This window comes from Pelophylax lessonae (assembly GCF_965119305.1).
Source record: "Pelophylax lessonae genome assembly, chromosome: 7".
NCBI lineage: Eukaryota > Metazoa > Chordata > Amphibia > Anura > Ranidae > Pelophylax > Pelophylax lessonae.
In genome coordinates this window covers 104117506-104135455 of record NC_138774.1, presented here as the reverse complement: position 1 = coordinate 104135455, position 17950 = coordinate 104117506, and positions in this window count along the sequence as shown.

Here is a 17950-nt window from a genome sequence, read left to right as displayed (position 1 = left end):
AGAAATACCCAACACCTGGCTGTAGGTTACCATAGTAAATACATACACACCAGTATAGTGGTAAATAGTTACTATATTGATATTGCTTAAAAGAGAGACAGTCTGCAAGAACATAAGCTCACTTAAGTGAATTCGGTCACAATCAGATACACAGAATGAGGAATATGTCTAAATAATGGATGATCAGTCCTTCAGCTTTAATTATGAGTTAATAAACAAATTAGCAAGGTACAATGTGAATGAACCTTAATAACTGTACGACATATATTGAACTACACTATCTTAGAGTGCACTCGAACTCTAACTATCATATACGACCAGAGCTAACCAGAGGTGGTGCTGTGCGAGAGAAGGCCGGAGAACTGTTTGCAGAGCCAGCGTGCGTGTGGGGAGAGTGCAGCGTGGGAAGAGCGGAGTGAGAGGAAACTATTCTGAGTGGACCCTCCCCCCTTTCCCCCGGACTGTTGAGGCGGCGGGAGATCAGGGAACCAGAAGCGGCGGCGGGTGAACGGCGGGACCGAGGGATCCGAAGGACAGGCTAACCGAGGGCTGACTGAGAGCTGGCCGAGGCTGACCGAGAGCTGACCGAGGCTGACGGATGGCGGTTGGTAAGTGACAGTATAGTGGAGGGAGCAGGGTAGGAGACTGACAGATGGACTGAGGGAGGAGGATTCACTGTTAACCTACAAGTGTCAGTGTCAAGTTGCAGGGGTGGCTGTACAGGAGCTCAGAGACACAGATTAGGTAAGTAAAGACTTAAACTGTGACTAGACTGACTGAGGGTGTAGTGTGAGTACCTGAGTGTGAGTGCCTGAGTAGCTGAGCGTGAGTACTTGAGCACCTTAGTGTGTGTACCAGAGTACCTGATTGTGAGTACCTGTGCCTGAGTACCTGAGTCAGGATCAGCCCTGGCCACTTCTTCCCAGGAAAGACTTAACGCATCAGGAACCCCTAGCAGGCCTCAAGCAGGGAAGCTTAAATTGAATGGCCTGGCTGCTGAGGAGGACCTCTTGAGGTCAAATGGGCTCTCAGAGAGAGTGATGGCTTTGCTTCTAAGCGCCAGGAACCCGAGCACCAGAACCATCTTCAGAAAAATGTGGAGAAAATTCAACAGTTGGTGCATTGAAAATGACAGACTAACAATGGAAAAAATCCTGGAATTCTTACAGCAAGGTTCTGACAAGAGTCTGGAACTCAATACTCTAAAGGTTCAGATAGCAATATTGTTGGTGTTACTAGAACGGACTTTACAAGAAGACCCTCTGATCTCCAGGTTCTACAGGGCTGTAGCCAAGAACAGACCACTTAAAGCTTGGAAGTACCCCACTTGGGATCTGTCAGAGGTATATTCAAGGCTCCCTTTGAACCCTTACAGGACGCCTCGCTGCACCTTTTCACATAGAAAACAGCCTTCCTGGTGGCTATCACTACGGCCCGCAGAATAGGGGAGTTACGGTTTTTAGATTGGCCTAATGATCCGATTTGGAATAGCTGTTACTTGCAATTTGCTAAACCCCTTGCAAAGGTAAAAGCAATAATGCAAAACAGGTTCAGGATGGAAAACAAGAAGACTTCACAAACATGGACTCTTCAAAGCAATGTCTCTGTGGCTCAATCAGAGTAATGTGGCTGCGTACCATAGTTTCTAAAGAACTCTATAGCAAGGGTGTCAAATTCAATTTGATTGAGGGCCGCATAAGCAATATGGTTGCCCTCAAAGGTTGTATCTGTAAGACTCTACAATCTTATCAAGGGCTTTTTTTCCTCAGAGAATAGGTGCAGCAGGAACTTACCGCCCACCCTTGCCCCCCCCCCCCCCCTCAACCAAAGAGCATCAAATTGTGGGTGAGGCAAAATTGCACTGGGAAGGATCTTATAAAGGCAAGTTCATGGGTACGCTACGTACAGAGTTCAGGGTGGCGTTACGTACATAGTGCTATGTATCAAGTGCAGGGGTGTGCTATGTACCAAGCTCAGGGTTCAGGGGTGCTTTACACAGAGAGCAGGGCTCAGGGATGTGCTATGCACAGTGTGCAAGGTTCAGCTCTCTTTCATGGCTGTCCACATCTCGCTTCCACCCCTCCTCGGCTCTGACCTCATGACCACTCTCCCCCATCCTCTACCTTTGCACACATCTCCCTCTACAGCCCTTAGAAGAAGGCTTCTTGGTTTACAAGTGACAGCAGTGGCGAGTGGGGAGTAGAGGGCAAGAGTCAGAAATGGCAGAGCAGAGGTTCACCATGTTACTGCTGAAAAAAGCCCTGGGTGTGAGGACCACATGCAATGGCCTGACAGACCAGATTTGACCGACGGCCTTGTGTTTGACACATGTGCTCTATAATAACAGAGTCTAGATGAGAGTCACTATTCAGTGAATAGTGATTCAAAGGGCTTCAAATGGGTTATATTGTCAGGATCCAGGACCATGGCTTCTCAGAGCCTTGGAAGTAATGATTCAAAAGCAGAAGGCAACCACTATTGTGACTCGCTAGGTTGGACAAGTTCTTCATAACACCGAATGGGTGGATCTTGATGGGTTTGAGACGGATAACGCTGTTGATATCTTTTTTTTTTTTTCTCACTGGAAATTGTAGACTGGTACACCTGAAATGGACTGTTGTAAAGTAGTTGCTAAATATAATGACATGATCATACAAGGATGAGCAGAAAAAAACAGCCTAAAATATTGTTGTTGGTCTCAATGTAGTACTTCGTTTTTACACAAACATAGTTGCAACAGATGTATAACAATGACATTTGAAAGATAAAATTTACAAAACTGCAATGTATACATAATTTAGTCACCTCTATCAGATTGTAATAAAGGTATTTCTTTATGGGTTTTAACCCTGGGTCCCCCCACTGCAAGGTAAGAGTGTGAGCCACCCTGCTTTGTGGGCAGCTGGTTTTTGTGGTTAGGACATTGAAATTGTACTTGTATGTACTGCAGAAACCACCTTAATGGATAGGCAACTAGATGATCTATAATAATTTGCCACACAGTTACAGATGAGTGCATTAAAATGTTAATATTGCACCTCTTGAGAGGCAGTATATTATTTCTGAAATGAAAGGTTAAGTCCTCTGGAGGAATCAGTCATGACACTCACTATGGGCTGCCTAATCATAGTAATTACCTTTTCCCTCTGGTTATGACCAAATGTAGTAATTAGCTTCAACTCTAAGATATGAAAGTGCAATGTAATAATTTGCAATTGTTTTAATATTGTTATTTTCTCAAGAGATATTTCCTTTTTTTTCTTCCCAGGGACACATGTATTTGGCCTGTGAACATCTTAAACAAGCATATTGACATTGTTAAATTTTTGTGGTTCAGCTATATTTAATAGTATATATATATGTATATATATATATGTGCATATATACTTTATATACAGTATCTCACAAAAGTGAGTACACCCCTCACTTTTTTGTAAATATTTTATTATATCTTTTCATGTGACAACACTGAAGAAATAACACTTTGCTACAATGTAAAGTAGTGAGTGTACAGCTTGTATAACAGTGTCGATTTTCTGTCCCCTCAAAATAAATTAACACATTAATGTTTACATTACACATTAATGTCTAAACTGCTGGCAACAAAAGTGAGTACACCCCTAAGTGAGCATGTCCAAATTGGGCCCAAAGTGTCAATATTTTGTGTAGCCACCATTATTTTTCCAGCACTGCCCTAACCCTCTTGGGCATGGAGTTCACCAGAGCTTCACAGGTTGCCACTGGAGTCCTCTTCCACTCCTCCATGATGACATCACGGACCTGGTGGATGTTAGAGACCTTGCGCTCCTACACCTTCCATTTGAGGATGCCCCACAGATGCTCAATAGGGTTTAGGTCTGGAGACATGCTTGACCAGTCCATTGCCTTTACCATCAGCTTCTTTAGCAAGGCAGTGGTCGTCTTGGAGGTGTGTTTGGGGTCATTATCATATTACAATACTGCCCTGCAGCCCAGTTTCAGAAGGGAGGGGGATCATGCTCTACTTCAGTATGTCACAGTACATGTTGGCATTCATGGTTTCCTCAATGAACTGTAGCACCCCAGTGACGCTAGCACTCATGCAGCCCCAGACCATGACACCCCCACCTCCATGCTTGACTGTAGGCAAGACACACTTGTCTTTGTACACCTCATCTGGTTGCCGCCACCCACACTTGACACTATCTGAACCAAATAAGTTTATGTATGTCTCCTCAGACCACAAGACATGGTTCCAGTAATCCATGTCCTTAGTCTGCTTGTCTTCAGAAAACTGTTTGCGGGCTTCCTTGTGCATCATCTTTAGAAGAGGCTTGGGATGACAGCCATGCAGACCAATTTGATGCAGTGTGCGGCATTTGGTCTGAGCACTGACAGGCTGACCCCCCACCCCTTCAACCTCTGCAGCAATGCTGGCAGCACTCATACGTCTATTTCCCTAAGACAACCTCTGGATATGATGCTGAGCACCTGCATTCTACTTCTTTGGTCGCCCATGGCAAGGCCAGTTCTAAGTGGAACCTGTCCTATTGAACCGCTGTATGGTCTTGGCCACCGTGCTGCAGCTCAGTTTCAGGGTCTTGGCAATCTTCTTATAGCCTAGGCCATCTTTATGTAGAGAATAATTCTTTTTTTTTAATCCTCAGAGAGTTCTTTGCCATGAGGTGCCATGTTGCACTTCCAGTGACCAGTAAGGGAGAGTGAGAACACCAAATTTAACACACCTGCTCCCCATTCACACCTGAGACCTTGTAACACTACTCATTCACATGACAGCGGGGAGGGAAAATGGCTAATTTGGCCCAATTTGGGCATTTTCACTTAGGGGTGTACTCACTTTTGTTGCCAGCGGTTTAGACAATAATGGTTGTGAGTTATTTTGAGGGGATAACAAATTTACACTGTTATACAATCGGTACACTCACTACTTTACATGGTAGCAAAGTGAGGGGTGTACTCACTTTTGTGAGAAGAGAAACTGTGTATACTGTAAATATATATACTGTATATATATATATATATATATATATATATATATATATATATATATATATATATATATATATATATATATATATATATACACACACACATACACAGTTTATACATACACAGCACAGTATTGAGACATCTGCCTTTACACACACATGAACTTTAATGGCATCCCAGTCTTAGTCCGTAGGGTTCAATATTGAGTTGGCCCACCCTTTGCAGCTATAACAGCTTCACCTCTTTTGAGAAGGCTGTCCACAAGGTTTAGGAGTGTGTCTATGGGAATGTTCAATTGCTTGGAAACACAGATTGCTAATCAGCCAATCCCATGGCAGCAACTCAATACATTTAGGCATCTAGGCATGGTGAAGACAACTTGCTGAAGTTCAAACGAAGCATCAGAATGGAGAAGAAAGTGAGTTTAAGTGACTTTGAACCTGGCATGGTTGTTGGTACCAGACAGGCTGGTCTAAGTATTTCAAAACCTGTTGATCTACTGGAATTTCTACACACAACTATCTCTAGAGTTTACAGAGAATAGTCTGAAAAAGAGAAAATATCCAGTGAGCGAAGGTTGTGTGGAGAAAAATGCCTTGTCAGAGGTCAGGGGAGAATAGGCAGACTGGTTAGAGATGATAGAAAGGCAACAGTAACTCAAATAACCACTCATTACAACCAAGTTATACAGCATACCATTTCTGAACTGACAACACATAGAATCTTGAAGCAGATGGGCTACGGCAGCAGAAGTCCACACCAGGTGCCACTCCTGTCGGCTAAGAAAAGGAAACTAAGGCTACAATTCACACTGGCTCACCAAAATTGAACAATAGAAGGTTGGAAAAACGTTGCCTGGTCTGATGAGTCTTGATTTCCGCTGTGACATTCAGATAGTAGGGTCAGAATTTGGTTTAAACAACATAAAAGAATGAATCTATCTGCCTTGTATCAACGGTTCAGGCTGGTGGTGGCAGTGTAATGGTGTGGGGTATATTTTCTTGCCACACTTTGGGCCCCTTAGTACCAACTGAGCATCGTTTAAACTCCACGGCCTACCTGAGTATTGTTTCTGACCATGTCCTTCCCTTTATGACTACAGTGTGCCCATCTTCTGATGGCTAATTCCAGCAGGATAATGCACCATGCCACAAAGCTCAAATCATCTCAAACTGGTTTCTTGAACATGACAATGAGTTCACTGAATTCCAATGGCCTCCACAGTCACCACCAGATCTCAATCCAATAGATGTGCTGGAACGAGAGATTTGTATCATGGATGTGCAGCCGACAAATCTGCAGCAACTACGTGATGCTATCATGTCAATATGGACCAAAATCTTTGAGGAATGTTTCAAACACCTTGTTGAACCTATGCCACAATGAATTAACCACTTCAGAACCGCCCGCCGCGTATTTACGTCGCTACTTTGACGTTGAATACCGGTGTTATGGCAGCAGCTTGCTGCCATAACCCCAGTATTTTTCTACATGGCCGGTGGTCCTCTTTCTCATAAAAGTGGTCCCAGTGTAGGATTCTTTTTTATGGGCAGCAGGAGAGGTGCACACCCCCCCCCCCCACCCCCAGTGCTTCCCGGTCATTTTCCCCGCTTACTGGAGCTGTTGATAGCGGGGAAAACAATCCGGTCCTTCTGTGTTCCAGGCAGGAAGTGATGATGTGATAATTTCTGTCACTGACCCCCTCCAATCACTCCCAGCACTTCAAAACATCTTAGACATGTTTAGCCGCATATCCCTATACAAGATCAATTATAGCAAATCTGCAATGCTGGGTCTTTCCTTATCGCAAACAATCAAAGAACAGATCTCGGCCAATTGCCCTTTTTCGTGGGCTCCTAACTCCACTCTTAATTACCTTGGCATTCAACTAACCTCTCCTTCTACTAGACTTCTACACATGAACCTGCAGGTTCTGTTTTTCAAACTTATAAAAATCTCGCATGGTCTCCAGAAAACTGTCGCATCCTGGGCAGGACGAATGGCCCTCACTAAAATGTTTATGCTGCCACACGTACTTTATCTATTCAGATCGCTACCTGTGCCTATCCTTTCTTCACATATCACAAAGCTTCAAGCCATATTCCACACTTGTATTTGGAAGGGCAACCATCTCCGAATCCACCGCAAGTACTCTGCACGCCCACCAGAGTACGCCCACCAGATTTGCAGGTTTAGGTGTCCCTGACATTGGAGCTCATTACAAAGCTGCTAACCTGGATCAAGCTAAAGCATGGTGGTCCCCATCTATCCAACCCACCTGGCTTCAAATTGAGCATGTAGCATTACAAACGTCACCCAAAAGCCTACTTAGTGCCATCCTTCTGGGCACGCAACCATCGAAACACTACCTGGACACTATCACAGCCACAACTCGTGTATGGAAAGCTACGTACCAATCATTTAATGGCATACCAACTGATCTACTTCCGCATCTCCCCCTCAACACTCTAGAAATCCTCATCCCGAACATCTCATTTGCTTCCTGTACCAAAGTTGGACTTGCTGATTTAGGAGCCTTATTCATGAACTCCACTCTTAAATCTTTCCAACAGCTATGTCATGCTTACCCTCTGACATCCAAAAAGAGAAAGACCGCACTCAGAGATGTTAAATGAAAATCAATAGGACTCCTTTATTCTCCATAAATACAGCAGACAGACAGTGCAATACACGGACAGACGTGTCGGGTTGACGCGTTTCACAATAAAAATCGCTTATTCATAACCTCGTGTGTGGTTATGAATAAGCGATTTTTATCGTGAAACGCGTCAACCCGACACGTCTGTCCGTGTATTGCACTGTCTGTCTGCTGTATTTATGGAGAATAAAGGAGTCCTATTGATTTTCATTTAACATCTCTGAGTGCGGTCTTTCTCTTTTTGGATGTCTACATGCTTGGATGGCGGATCTGACCTGCACCGAGTGCTGAACTTGCACCTGAGCGGCTTTCTTCCCTGTTTTTGCATGCTTACCCTCTGAACCCTAAGCAATACTACATGTACCTTCAACTGAGGTCCGCACTCTATCGACTGCAATTCTCTCACAACAAAGGCATGGTGAACTTGATCCGCTTTTACTCCATAACAAAACCATTTTCCAAAGGAATATCTTATATCTACCAGCTTCTTCTAAGCTCCTTCCTTCATAGTAAATCCTCCTCTATGTACCGATGGGAACAATGGATAAAACAATCCTATACTGCAGAACAATGGCACACAGCTCTAAACTCGACTTGAAAAGCCTCCCAATGTGTTTTACACTGGGAAACAGCTCACAAAATTTTCCATAATTGGTACCTAACTCTGGCTAGATTACTCGGGAACCTCCTCCACCTGGAGACAGTGTGGTCACTATGGCTCAATGGCTCAATGCTTCACACCTGGTGGAACTGCCCAGCATTGGGGACATTTTGGTCGGATATATCTGCATTTCTCACCTCCTCCATAGGCCTTTCTTTCAGTTTAACCCCTCAAATGGTGTTACTCAGCATGGACTCGCATCTCTGGCCCTCCAATCGAAATATATTTATTACACACATCTTCATTTCTATACGTTTAGCTATAGCAAGGAGATGGAAATCTCCTCAGCCCCCCACATTAGGGGAAGTATTTCAGATATTGAATGAAAGCTGCCGACTAGAATATGCCTGTGCCAAGACCAACCTGAAAACACGTTCATTCACAAATAATTGGAAAGTCTGGCTCAAACACCCAAAAAAGAAGGACCCAGTGATCTTGATTGATCGGACTCACCGAACCCTTCCGTGAGAAAACCACTCCATCCTGCTATTCTGTCCCTGCTGAGTTCCTACCTGTACCTGCACTCTGTTTAAATTTCCTTCTCCATGTCTCAGATACTTAAGCCCCGTACACACGATCAGATTATCGAACGATCTGTCGTCCATTTTTTGTGGCATGCTAGTCTGATGTGGAAAGTGAAGAGGTTTTTTTCATACGAATTTTCCGGTACGACAGAATTCTACTTCAGAAGTGATGTCATGTGTTGGATTGCTTTGTATGTGTTTTTTCGTCTCTGAGCATGCCTAGTCTTGCTCATAAGATTTTTCCCCGTCAAAATCTGTACTAATGAGACGAAAATCGGACATGTGTTGACGGAGGACAAAAATTTTATAGCCTGCACATCAGGATTTTGTCAGCCGAAAAGTCGGAGTCGGCTGTCGAAAGCACCATACTAACAACCCGAAAATCGGCAGATCGGTCGTCGGACGAATTTTCCCTTCTGAATTTCTTATCATGTGTACGGGCCTTAAGAATGTCATTCTCAGTCTTTGCGAGTCTACTGTTTGAATGAGTTATGAAATAATCCACAACAACGTTTAATTTTGAAAACTCAAATTAGAGCATACTGGTATTTGTTATTTGTACAAAACAATATTTGCTTGTTATTTACCGCACATGTACTACCTTTGTAAACCAATAAAACTTTGAAGTTTAAAAAAAAAAAAAATGGATGTCCTTTTTTTTTCCCCACAAATAGAGCTTTCTTTTGCTGGTAAATGATCACCGCTGCAATTTTTATTGTTTGCGCTATAAACAAAAAAAGAATGACAATTCTGAAAAAACAAAAAAACAAAACAATATTTCTTACATTCTACTATATAACATTCCCAATAAAATTATTATTATTATTTTTTTTTTAATCATTTTAGGCCAATATGTATTCTGCTACATATTTTTGGTAAAAAAAAAATCCCAGTAAGAGTATATTGATTGGTTTGCGCAAAAGTTATTGCATCTACAAACTAATTTTTATTTATTTATTTTTTACTAGTAATGGTGGAAATCAGCAACTGCAACATTGCGGCGGGCAGATCGTAATCCGGCTGTTCAGCGGGGGATCGGCGGATCAATCCCCTGCTGAGAAAAACGGTGTCCGCCTGGCGGACTCCGTGTGTGAAAGAGCCCTAATGATTCCTGCCTTCTTAAAATGTAGACCACTGATCTGGTCATCCCTTCCACTGCTGGATACCTGCATCCAGTCTCTCTTACAGAACTATTGCACCCTTTCCCTAAAATTTGCATGAGCATACATCTCTGAATGTTGATGTGAAATCAACTAACACTTTTTAAACGTTTTTAAACATTTTTTTTATGGCATTACTTACATTTTTCTCTTCCACTTTCTGCTTTCCTTGAAGTCAACAGTGATGTCACCATTGCCTTCAGGGAAATCTTATACCCAAACTGCGAGATCTCACAGTATTGTAACACTGCGCATGTGCCAGATGATGAAGCACGCCATACTACATACCTATCATTTGGTGGGGGAAAAAAACTTCTCCTCTGGAGAAAAGGCCTTTTTTCAACAGATACATGTAATTTTGTGCAGCGCAGACTGTGTGTGTAGGAAGGGGGGGGGTCCTCTTTTAGTAATTATCTTCCTTTATACTTGATTTTTTTATTCATATATTTCTAAAACTGAATGGAGCAAGGAGAAAAATGGAACATGGAAAAGTTAGCTTGTTTTGCAATACTTTTTCATAGACCAAGATTTCACCTATGTGAGTAAGATTGTTATACTGTTCATATGTTTCAGAAGGCTTCCATGCCTTGGATCAGAGTCTGGGGTATGTCTACATTGGCTGCCTGCGTTTTCACTAAGTTAGACTTTCTCTACTTGTTATATAGTCATTTTGAGGGCAGAAATCCAAAGCAACTAATCAGATTTGAGGTTTCTGAAGCTAATTGGAGGTATAAAAGGTGAACCTAGATTTGCCATGGCTTACAGCACTTTGCTCATAATCAATGTCCTATGCATTCTTTTGTAAAACTATGATTGGTGATTGATCTCTCATTTACATTTGAGAAAACCATAATCAACAAAATTAGTGATTAAGTGATGACTGAAAAATATTGGGTCTTTTGATGGTGCTAAGGGTTGCACTAGAGCCTCCCTATAGTATGAAACTGTAATATACTATGGCTCTCACATCTTTTCCAGGAAAATGATCTTACAAATAGTTGGGATAAAGCATAACTATATTCAATATTATTTATATAATTTTCAACAGGATTATTGCACTGTGAAGACCATTTATGTTGGCTAATAATTGATGTACAAATGTTATATAAAAAAAAAACAAGTGGTTGCTGCAGCATGTATCTTGCCTCTGTGAATATGGAGATAGTATTGATTAATACTTGTGTGACCTTTTTTCTAGTCTACAGCAGTAAGTGAGAATACAGGTGAAACCTTGTTGTTCGAATTATATTTTCTCAGTGGCTCAGCTGCTCTTTAACTGGGATCAACAGCATCAATGGCATTGATTGAATACTTGCCAACTTCCCTTGGAGGAGCAATCCTGCTTTCGAGGTAATTGTCTTGCAATGGTTGTGTCTGTGGCCCTGAATCACAGTGTGAGGCTTTCTAAGTGGTACTGTGTATTTGCTGGCTCCCATCACTGTACACTGTATTAAAATATAGGTGGTCCTGCAAGCTTCTATGCTAATACACTAAGGAAAAAATAATGAGTTGAGCTGCTGCCATTGTTAACAATTCCATAAAAGTGCTAAGTGCAACTTTGAGTGTTAAAATATTGCTGCGCTGTAGTACTCCATATGCATATAAATACAAATAGTGTAATCAAATACATGAAGTAATGTGTTATAAATTACAATAGAAATGAATAATATGCTAATAAACTCAAATACTATATAAGCAATGTGGTCACATAGACAGTCCCATTGCATGCAACTCCAGTGCAACAGTTGATTAATCAAATACAGTATCTCACAAAATTTAGTACACCCATCACATTTTTTGTAAATATTTTATTATACCTTTACATGTGACAACACTGAAGAAATTACACTTTGCTACAATGTAAAGTAGTGAGTGTACAGCTTGTATAACAGTGTAAATTTGCTGTCCCTTCAAAATAATTCAACACACAGCTATTAATGTCTAAACCTCTGGCAACAAAAGTGAGTATACCCCTAAGTGAAAATGTCCAAATTGCGCCCAAAGTGTCAATATTTTGTGTGGCCACCATTATTTTCCAGCACTGCCTTAATTCTCTTGGGCATAGAGCTCACCACCAGAGCTTCACAGGTTGCCATTGGAGTCCTCTTCCACTCCTCCATGATGACATCACAAGCTGGTGGATGTTAGAGACCTTGCACTCCTCCACCTTCCGTTTGAGGATGCCCCACAGATGCTCAATAGGATTTAGGTCTGCAGACATACTTGGCCAGTCCATCACTTTTACCTTCAGCTTCTTTAGAAAGGCAGTGGTCATCTTGGAGGTGTGTTTGGGGTCGTTATCATGTTGGAATACTGCCCTGCGGCCCAGTCTCCAAAGGGAGGGGATCATGCTCTACTTCAATATGTCACAGTACATGTTGGCATTCATGGTTCCCTCAATGAACTGTAGCTCCCCAGTGCTGGTAGCACTCATGCAGCCCCAGACCATGACACTCACACCACCATGCTTGACTGTAGGCAAGACACACTTTTCTTTGTACTCCTCACCTGGTTGCCGACACACACGCTTGACACCATCTGAACCAAATAAGTGCATCTTGGTCTCTTTAGACCACAGGACATGGTTCCAGTAATGCATGTCCTTAGTCTGCTTGTCTTCAGCAAACTGTGGGCTTTCTTGTGCATCATCTTTAGAAGAGGCTTCCCTCTGGGACAACAGCCATGCAGACCAATTTGATGAAGTGTGCTGTGTATGGTCTGAGCACTGACAGGCTGACATCCACCCCTTCAACCTCTGCAGCAATGCTGGCAGCACTCATACATCCATTTCCCTAAGACAACCTCTGGATATGATGCTAAGCACGTGCACTCAACTCCTTTGGTCAACCATAGTGAGGCCTGTTCTGAGTGGAACCTGTCCTGTTAAACCACTGTATGGTCTTGGCCACCGTGCTGCAGCTCAGTTTCAGGGTCTTGGCAATCTTCTTATAGTCTAGACCATCTTTATGTAAAGCAACAATTCTTTTTTTCAGATCTCAGAGAGTTCTTTGTCATGAGGTGCCAGGTTGAACTTCCAGAGACCAGTGTGGGAGAGTGAGAGCAATAACATCAAATTTAACAAATCTGCTCCCTATTCACACCTGAGACCTTGTAACACTAACGAGTCACATGACACAGGAAGGGAAAATGGCTAATGGGGCCCAATTTGGACGAGGTGTACTCCCTTTTGTTGCCGGTGGTTGAGACATTAACAGCTGTGTGTTAAGTTTTTTTGAGGGGACAGCAAATTTACACTGTTATACAAGCTGTACACTTACTACTTTACATTGTAGCAAAGTGTAATTTCTTCAGTGTTGTCACATGAAAAGTTATAATAAAATATTTACAAAAATGTGAGGGTTGTACTCACTTTTGTGAGATACTGTATATTAAAAATGCATATAAAATATATAAGCCAGAAGAAAATGTTCATAGATAGAGCAGATAGAAAACCAAATCTTTATCGTTGATCTCTACAGAAAAAGCCACCACAGGTGAGGGGAGGTAAGTAATGTAGATAAAAGGTGACCAAGATGTTTCTACTCCACACCCAAAGTGAATACCATAGGCTGCTTACCAGAGTTCAGCGACCACTGAGTTATAGGTGGTCTAATCAGGCACAGGGAAATGGGTCCCCCTCACACCGTGTAAACTTGATCCACTCAGAGAACTCGGTCAACACTCAAAAGACAAAATCAAAAATTGCTTTTATAGTGCAGTATCCAGTGTTTTTGATTGTTTTTGTTTGTTTCAATGTTGTATACATTTTTATTAAACAAGCAAAAAATTGGGGGAGCAAACCCTGAACATGTATATCTAAAGCCGGTGCAGCTATGGACCAAGCGACATGTATATTAAAAAAGAATAGCGCACACATGCAAAAGAAATGACTATCAAATATGGAGACAATCCATAAATAAAAATGGGGATTTAGTCCCACCATATGGCCATATCGTGCTCAAGCCCACCACTGCGTCAAAGTACCCCATTATCATGTATATTAAAAAAGAATAGCGCACACATGCAAAAGAAATGACTATCAAATATGGAGACAATCCATAAATAAATATGGGGATTTGGTCCCACCATATGGCCATATCATGCTCAAGCCCACCACTGCGTCAAAGTACCCCATTATCAGTGGGTCCTACACTATCCATAAAAAAGGGGTGAATCCAGCCTCTCTAACCCTTGGAGACAACACTCCTTGCTAGGAAAGATATGCTAATGCACTACAGGGGACTCCTCCTATATCTACTTGATAGTGGACACTGATAGAGTACAGGTGTGTGTGGGGAATGGGGTGCTCAACCCCAGAAGTCTGGTCAGACCGAATACATAATAAACAAGCAAAAAATTGGGGGAGCAAACCCTGAACATGTATATCTAAAGCCGGTGCAGCTATGGACCAAGCGACATGTATATTAAAAAATCTCATCCCCCCCACACACACCTGTACTCTATCAGTGTCCACTATCAAGTAGATATAGGAGGAGTCCCCTGTAGTGCATTAGCACATCTTTCCCAGCAAGAAGTGTTGTCTCCAAGGGTTAGAGAGGCTGGATTTACCCCTTTTTTATGGATAGTGTAGGACCCACTGATTATGGGGTACTTTGACGCAGTGGTGGGCTTGAGCACGATATGGCCATATGGTGAGACTAAATCTCCATTTTTATTTATGGATTGTCTCCATATTTGATAGTCATTTCTTTTGCATGTGTGCTCTATTCTTTTTTAATATACATTTTTATTGTTTTGCACCATATGTTCATTTTTTTTACTTTAAAATATTCACACATTATATTCTTGTTTATTGATAGTCTATTACTGTAGAATATTGATTAATAATATTCACTGTTTGAGCATGATTGATTTATTTGTGTAAGCAGTGGATCAACACCAGCAGATAACATGGCTTCCCAAATAATCACAGACTGTGGAAAATTTTGCATTTCATTTGGAAATCAAGGTCCCAAAGTCTGGAGGAAGAATGGAGAGGCACAGAATCCAAGTTGCATGAGGTACAGTGTGAAGTTTCAGTGATGATTTGGGGAGCCATGTCATCTGCTGGTGTTGGTCCACTGTGTTTTATCAAGTCCAAAGCCAGCGCAGCCCTCTACCAGGAAATTCTAGAGCACTTCATGCTTCCCTCTGCTGACCAGCTTTATGGAGATGCTGATTTCATTTTCCAGCAAGACTTGGCACCTGCCCACACTGCCAAAAGTACCAATACCTGGTTTAATGATCATGGTTTTACTGTGCTTGATTGGCCAGCAAACTTGCCTTACCTAAACCCCATAGAGAATCTATGAATGGGCTACCTATTCTGGCAATAAGCAGTCCCCAAGCCTTTCCAGGCAAACAACCCTCTTCAGACTCTTCCAAAGAGAAGATACAGACACACTTGACTGCAAGAATGCTACCTTGTTCAAGCAACCAAAGATAAAGATTACGACACCTAACTGGTTGTCACATTAATTAAGCCTGTGGTCAATATACTCTAAAGAAGTGTTTATACTCACTGTGAAAGGGTTACCTATTCTGGTAGAGAGCAGTCTCAAAGCCTTCCCACTTCCTAGGCAAACAATCCTCTTCGCAATCTTCCAAAGAGCAGATACAGATGAAAATGACTATGAATCTTGCCTGGTTCAAGTAGCCAAGGATAAAGATGATGACACCTAACAGGTGTCCGCCAGTCACTCGCGATCGTTCGCCGGGAAGGGAGAAAGGCAGGCGGCTAATGTAAACAAGCCGCCTGTCATTCTCCCCTGTGTAAAAATGGAGATCAGACGGTTCTACTATGTAGGACCGTTGATCTCTGTTTTTACACTAGTAGCCATGTCCCATCACAGTTAGAAACATGCCCCTAGGACACACTTAACCCCTCCCTCTCCAATACAGTTAACCCCTTCCCTGCCAGGGTCATTTTTACAGTAACAGTGTATATCACTGATTACTGCAGTAATGTCACTGGTAACCCCAAAAGTGTCAAAAATGTCAGTCAAGGGTCCGATCTGTCTGCCGCAATGTCGCAGTCCCGCAAAAAAAAACGCAGATCGCCGCCATTATTCGTTAAAAAAACCACCAAAAATGACAAAAATCTTTCCCTTTGTTAGTAAACGCGATAACTTTTGCGCAAACCAATCAAAATATCTTTTTGCGATTTTTTTGGTTTTTTTTACCAAACATATGTAGCATAAAACAAATTGGCCAAAAATGTTAAAAAATTTTGATTTTTACATTTTTTGGGGGGAATTTCATATAAAAAAATGTGAAAAATATTGTTATTTTTGCAAAATTTACGCTCTTTTTTTGTTTATAGCGCATGATCAAAAAATCGCACAGGTGATCAAATACCACCAAAAGAAAGCTCTGTTTTGGGAAAAAAAGGACGTCAAATTCGTGTTGCACAACCACGCAGTAAAAAATCGCAAAAAAAACCCTGGTCAGGAAGGGGGTAAATTCTTCCGGGGCTTAAGTGGTTAATGAGTGGTTTGAACTCCCCTTGTGAAAGAGTCATCTATTCTGGCGAGGTCCAGTTTTCCTTCCAAAACCAGCAACTGGTCTCAAGAGCTTTCTCAGGTCAATCAACCTTTTTCAGACTCTTCCAAAGAAAGAAGACACAGACCAGGATGACCTTTATCCAGTTTGAGCCCTCCTTTGTAAGGCTGGTGAGATGCCTTAAAACAGAAGGAAAGCTAGGGAAGTATTTCAAGTGCCTTTAAAGACCGCTTTTCAATTCCCCTATGGTGTTTAAAATATGGCTCATGCTAGAAGAATGGAGCAAAAAGCATGTTTTTACAGCAGATGTCAAAATTATGTCCTTGTGAAGAGGAAGGTGTCCAGCGTTTGGAGTCACCCCTTTTGGTGAGTGTGTCCCTTATGGGATTGGTCTGGTACATTACCTTACCTTTAGAAGATGATTTGGCCTTCAAGGAAGTACTAATTCATTGCGTTTTTTCACAGAAGATGACGCTTAAATTTACAGTAAGGTTCTGTGATTGTGGACAGTCTGAATTCATACCTCAAGATAAATGTCTGCATTGGAAGTTGGTAAAAAAAAAAAAAAAAAGGATTACCTGACCCCTACACAGTCCTTCTGTAATTAGAAGCCCAACTAATCATGGTTCAAAGTATGCCTTTCTCTTCTGCTAGAGAACATACCGGTGATAAGGTACGGAATTGTCCTGGTGTTCCTTTTCAACCGGTCAGTGTCCGCACGCCTGATGACTATCGGGACCATGGTCTCTCCTGTCCTGGAGTTGAGTGGCTCAGTGAAGAAGATAACCTTTACAGGGGTTTCTCCTCAACAGTGAATATGCACCAAACTATTTATATCTCACAGACACCTAGTACCAATTTTCTCAGTTGCCAGACAGTGGCACAAGGTCAAGTTCTCCATCCAGCTCCCAAAAAGCTCAAGTTAGCGGCCTGGATTTTGAGAGACGAAGGTTAGATTTAGGTTGCTCTTCGAGAATGGTAGATGTCCTTATGAAAGCACCGAAGAGCAGTATGAACGAAGTCTACAACAAAGTCTGGAAAAATCCCAAGAATATGCTATTTAAGAAGTTTTTTCCAGGGAAGCAAGAGCTTGTCATGTCCTTGTTCCTCAGCAGCAGATCTTGACATCGGTCTGAGTGCAAGCACATTCAAAATACACATCTCTTCCACGTTGGCCCTTAGCGGAATGCAATGGAGCTCTGATTTAATTTCCTAATGCCCCACGTTTCTTCATAGGACCTCATAATAGTACCTGTCTGCTCCAAAAATCCATGATGGAGTTGTCGCTATGGGAATTACCAGCTTTCCTGGTGGCAGTAGCCTCATCTAGGAGGGTTTCTGAGTATAAAGAACCCTATAAGTCCTTCCTGGCAGACAGAGTTATTCTGTTCTCAATGCTGGATTCTATTCTAAAAGTGGCATCAGTCAAGAAATCGTGTTGCCCTACTTTTCATCT